Source organism: Lagopus leucura, unplaced genomic scaffold (genome assembly GCF_019238085.1).
Source record: "Lagopus leucura isolate 7727_CA_CO unplaced genomic scaffold, USGS_WTPT01 Super-Scaffold_741, whole genome shotgun sequence".
Taxonomy (NCBI): domain Eukaryota; kingdom Metazoa; phylum Chordata; class Aves; order Galliformes; family Phasianidae; genus Lagopus; species Lagopus leucura.
In genome coordinates, this window is record NW_024962256.1 from 9,407,683 (window position 1) to 9,413,682 (window position 6,000).

At 42.7% G+C, this 6,000-nt stretch overlaps 1 long non-coding RNA gene across 1 annotated transcript; it reads right to left on the minus strand.

Annotated features, from left to right (window-relative positions):
• Nucleotides 1-1,229: 1,229 nt before the first annotated feature.
• LOC122175905 lies at nt 1,230-3,539 on the minus strand. The gene is made up of 3 exons (XR_006177559.1): nt 3,395-3,539; nt 2,094-2,174; nt 1,230-1,559 (listed from the first exon to the last, which is right to left on the minus strand). It is a non-coding gene; the product is annotated as an uncharacterized LOC122175905 (long non-coding RNA).
• Nucleotides 3,540-6,000: the final 2,461 nt, after the last annotated feature.

Below are 6,000 nucleotides of genomic sequence, written 5' to 3' on the forward strand. Positions count from 1 at the left end.
TCTGGAAATTCTGACTGCAGTGTTGTCAGGCAGGCTGCTTTTACTTTGAGAGAAAATAATTCCTTTTAATAGCACTATGTTACTTGGCTTTTTATCTGTTTTTACATTGTTCGATGAGGTTTTGCACCTCTGCATGTTTTGCTGCACTCCAAGAACTTTAGTAAAGGGAACTGCATTTTAAAAAAGTTTGTTGTTTCTTCACGAGCATCAAAAATTCCTACATTTGGGGAAACATTCTAATGCAATCTATTTTGATGGAACACAGAACTGTCACCCCTTGCAGCCAATTCAAAAAGATGTGTCCACTGAAGAGCACAAAGCATTTCTTAACATAGCTCATCTTCATGGCATCTCTCACAGTGCAGGAAATTCTAAGCGTTTAGGTTTATTTTTCCATTTATCTCATAAACAAAGAAAACATTCTGCATAGCAACAGGCTTATTTATAGCACGTTTTAAGATACACAGTTCTGTTTATTCTTTTATTGGCATTAATGGAAATGATCCAGAAAAGGAAAACACGTTATTTGGAGCTCTGACTCCAATCCCTCTCATGCCCTGCAGTCAGCCAGTATCTCAGGAGCCTTTGAAGGATTGGTTCTGACTCCACCTCCTGAGGGACACATAACTACAAAAGCACCAGTCCTTCCCAGAGCTAGCCCACCTCAGCCTCCACATTGCAGAGACTTCCACTTCCAGCCTGAGCTTTTTTTCTTTTTGCCTTACTGCCATGAGTGACACATACCTACATGCATACACTTACATTTTCCAGAATTACCATCTTGCACTGCAATCTAACACTCAGGTTCTGTTATCTAGTTTCCCTAACTGCAAGTAACACACATTCATATCCATACAACCTTTCAGAAAAGTTTATCTCATACCTGAACGTGCAGTTTTGGTTCTCTGCTGCAGTGAACCCTCAAAGATTCAGTTCCATTGTACAGTTCTGTCAACACAGATGCTGTCAGCTGCATGATACAGTGATACCATTGATCCTGAAGTTGAAGGGGCTTTTGTATGAAGATCACCATCAACCAGTGTCAAATAACACAACTATAGTCCCTACCTCTGTATTCGTAATACAGATATTTCTGAAAGTATGTACCATCATGCTTTTCTTCATAGTGCTCATCACTGCATTTTTTGAGCAAAGCAAGTCTTCAGAGTAGCACAGGAATGCTGATTTAATGAACTCTCAGCTATATTACTTTATTCACTTTACACGTGTTTATTTCATCCTTTGAGTGACAAGTAGTTGAGATCTCCAGAAAAGGCTCTGATGATGATAAATCAGTGCTACAAAGAGGGTATTGTAATTAAGATAATTTATTTGGCTGCATGTTGTTTTCATTCTGAGGAACAGGCTTTGTCAGTGCAGGATTTTTCTGAGAAGTGCTTTGGGTGCTGCCTAGAGATCGTGCTCTTGTATTTCACAAATGATATCTGATAAGTGGTTAAGCCATCTTCGCTCCTTCTAACCGGTTCTGAAGCCCACTGGAAGAAATTCTGTGAGTTCTGCTGCCTTCTGTGTGGTTCCACCTTCCTTCGGCCCAAACCCTAGAAAAAAGATGGAAAGAAAAAGCCACGTAAACATATGACTTTCGATCACAGTTTCACAGATGAAGCTTGTAACAGTCACTACCCCACTGGAAGCTAACGAAGCTGTTACCACAGTGATTTCAAGAATTCATGGTTGATCTTTAGCAAGTTAAAAATAATATTGCCAGACTTGCCTGTACGAACATTTTGGTTGAATATATAATGGCAAATATGCTGACTTACCATCCAACACTACTAACAAACCACTTCCTTTTTGCACTTCTCTAGCATACTAGCAACTCAAAGCTATTCAGCTGTATTTGCCTAAACTAATCTTCAGAGAAACCCAAACAATTAGGTTAACAATTTGATGTTTAGACTGCAATAAGGAAATCGAGACTACAAAATCTGAATCTTCAAAAGTATCCCTTGTGTCCAAACACAGAGAGATGGAGCCTGACTTCTACACTCTGCAGCTTGCAGGAAATTTATTGAAACGATGCTTGATCAGTATACTGAACTTTCTGATCCTTGTTAGTGCTGGGTACTTACCAAATCAAAATACTCTCCTACATTATGTAGACAGTGTCTGTTGTCATGAGAAGAAAATGAGAAATTGTTGTTCACTGCACTCTGAAAAAAAAGAAACCACAGGAAAAAACATGAATTTTCACAACTTGTTTGGAATTCTACTAGTCTTAGCTCTTATATTCTGGCAGATGCCAAACTTGCAGCTGCCTACACTCGAACACAGAAGGCATGCTCATACGTTAGGTCTTAATTTGCACATAATTTTACTGGGACAAAATGGACCCAACCCCCTGTAGGTTCCAATGGTTTTTATTTCTCATGAAATCATGGAGAAGATTTGTGCTCCCTGGACTTGTTGAACATACACATGATTAATATAAAAGTGTGAATTTTCAAATGAGAAATGCTACATACTGCCTACAAATAGCAAAATGTAAGAAATATGTCAGGATTGCCTTGTTTTACTCACTAGCAAGCCCAAAGCTAATTAAAATGAACTACAAAAGGGACCTCAAAACTGAATTAATCTGTGATTTATGTACTGAATGGCAAGTGCACTGCTTGTTGCAGGGGAGGTGGAAGAGGTATTGATCACATAACTAATTTATAATCTCATTTTTTAACAGCGTTTATCCAGACTGTAAAGTGGAACAAGTTTTATTAAAAAAAAAGGACAAATGCAAAATTTAACATATTTCTTTATTATATATAATTGCAATAGTTTTAAAAGAGCTAAAAAGTGAAACACCAAACATCCTTCTGGACCATCAGATGACCCCTGTACTTCCTGGAACATTATTTTCCTGTCATGTTGGGAATCTGATTTTTTTTTTCTGTAAATGCTGTAGTGATTTTCACTTTTCATGTTGAGGAATGTTGTTTTTGTTTTTCTTACTGTGATATTCACCTCCAAACAGAAGAGGAAGATTTAATTTAATGAAAAATTAAAAATGCTGAGTTTCTGAAAAAAAAAAAACAAAACAGATAAACGTGACTGAAGTGCTTTTACAGGGCTACCTTACACACAGATTTCGGACTGAAGTCAGCCACATACATTCTGGCATGCAGGCGTGTCTCATAACTACAAGGGAAAAGTAGCTGATGCTGGAGAGCAGCAGGACTTTGACTATCCCAAATTATAACCGTGTAACAGCAAAATACATTCCTTCCTCAGCACAGCTGGCCATCATCTCACTCCCTGAGGCACGAAGTCTGCCAGCCTGCTGTAACTACCACAAATACAAGTCTCTTCTTTATAACTCAGCAAATGGTGCCTTGCAAACAGCCTGCCTGTCACAGGCTGCATGTGCACAGCCACCCACCTGTTCCCTTGCCCGGAACGCGGGTGGCAGCCGATCCTCCGCGCTCCGTGCCGCCTGCAGGTCCAGGCCCTGCCTCAGCGCGTAGTGCGTGGTGGACTCCAGCTGGCCCTGGCATTGTCCAACATGTGCAAAATGCAAAGGAATGGAAATGGCGATCGTTGGTATAAAGCAATCCCACCAGAAATGTGGGTAACATCCTATTTTCCCAGTTGTTTTTTTTTGTATTATTTGTATTGGAGCAGCCCCTAGCGGCCCTTGGCAGAAGCGCGGGGAGCGTCCCACGCACAGCACAACCCTTCCGCATACAACAAACACCACGATTTCTCCAAGAACTTGCTGGGAATTGTTTGTATAATGATACACAGCCTAGTAAAAACATTTATGCTGTAGAGCCCTTTTATTTTTATTTTTTCTTTTTTCCCATGCTGTCTGTATAACAGTAGATTTAAAAGCATAAAGGTTTTTGGGGACTCAGCCAAGTTTTAGGCCTGGGTGAAGGAACCCCTCCAGTACTGCCAGTCAGGATATGGGATGCTGATGGAGCTGGCAGGGCAGCAGCTGGAGGAAACGTCAGCTGGCAGTCCCAAAGATAATCAATCAGGGCTAAATATTAAGGAAGAAACCACTAGCATTGCTGGTATTAAGTGGGAGGTTGGTGGCCTTGCATGTAATGAGGGGGTTGGAGAGTCATGATCCTTGAGGTCCCTTCCAACCCTGGCCTTGAACACCTCCAGGGATGGACGGGGCATCCACAGCCTCTCTGGGCAGCTGTTCCAGCACCTCACCATTCTCATAGGAAAGAAAACCCTTGCTTCCCCTGCAGGTGCTGGTGTGGCTGAGGGCAGCCCGAGCTCTCTGACTAAAGGACATCTTCACCCTCATCACATCACTTTTCCCACAGATGAAGGATAAAGAATCCCTGTGGGATCAGCAGCCCCACAGCAGCCCCTCCTGCTGCCCTTCCCTTACCCAGGTGCCGGCGCTCTCTGTGTTGAGGTTTGGCCACTTGCTCTTTGGCATGGCTCTGCGCCGGCTGCCAGCCCTGGCAGCTCTGAGCCTTTCCCAATCAGAACACTGGTTGCCATGGAGGGTGTTTGTCCCCCTCACACAGGGTCAGAAGGCCCCACAGCTCCTTGGAGACAGTGTGGGGAAGAAGCTCACACAGAATGCCTTCTGAGCACTGTTCCATGCCACCCTGCCCTGCTCTGCCCAGAGCAGTGGGGAGATGCCCACTGGCAAGTGACTGGAGATTGCATCTCCTCGTAGCAAACCCTCTGCACTGCGTAAAGCTTGCGGGATGTTTGTATCTTCAGTTCAGAAGTCGATTGACAACGGTAATTATTTTGCTTTTTACAAGTATTTTTGCTGTGACTGACGTTTCTCTATTGCAACATTTACTTTTTCAGCAACTGCATCCAAGCAGATTTTGTGAAAATTCATTAATGTTGTCTTTTGAGTCTTCTGCCTTTGCCTTTGGTGAGACTGCTGTGAAGTGGTTCTGGTGTTTCATTAAGATCAACAGATGAGCAAAGAAAACGCTGCTCTCACTGGACCACTGTGCTTGCAAAAACAAGGAGCACTCTTGAGTCTGTTCTCAAATGGGAAAGAAACAGTTTGATTTAAAATGATTCATTAATTCTTCAATCACTTCAGTAACACAGTGTGAATGGTGTGTCAGAAGAAAGGACAGTCATTGGGGAAAAATCACACACGGCACCGAGTGTGCATTATTTCTAAGATGCAATATCACGCTCCTTTCAATATTGCTTTACACAAATGCATGTCTTAAACACCCAACCTGTATTTCCTTATAAAAAAGCTGATATCACTAGAGGGATTTTTTTGCCTTCAAGTCTGAGGGCTGGCCTGCAAACATCTATACTACGTAATTGCTCTGCACCGCTGGGCATGGGTCGAGGAGATGAGTAGGGTGAGTCTGTGAAGGAAGTGGGACCGTTGGGCACAAGTCAGGGACAACAGCAGGGACGGGTCTGTGAAGGGATTGAGATGTAGGTGCCCTGCCGTGTGGCAGTGGCTTTGCAACATGGTGATGATCTGCACAGTGGCTGTCCTGAGAAGTCTCAGTGTGTTCTTTCCTGCTCCCAACACAGTCTCAAAGCTGAATGTAGCAGATATTTTTGTACACAGAAGGTTCTGCAATATATTTCTGAAGAAATGGAGAACAAGCCAAAATGTAAGGCTTCCTTCGCAGAAAGAAAAACTGAGGCAGAGAGAGTAAGGCCTTGCTTGTCTCAAGGAAGGGGTGTAGCCAAGGCCAAAGTCACAGAATGAAGCACAAAACAGGACTTTGCCTCCTGGACCTTGAGAGACTGTCAAGAAGATGACACTGAAATGGCTCTGGCACCGGCCTGCTTTCCAGCATATTGATATTTGAGGATAAAGTGGGTGGGAATCAGATGCTATAGCTGGCAAATGAAATGAGAGAAATTGTGGTACTTGCATTGGTTAAGTATGAATGATTCAGACAGTCACAGCCATTTATTCTAAAGGAAATTACAAAGTTGCTGCAGGAAATCAAGTTCTCCATCTTACTATCAGACACACGTAATGATATTTGGGGATACTAGCTGCCATGCTGCCAGTTC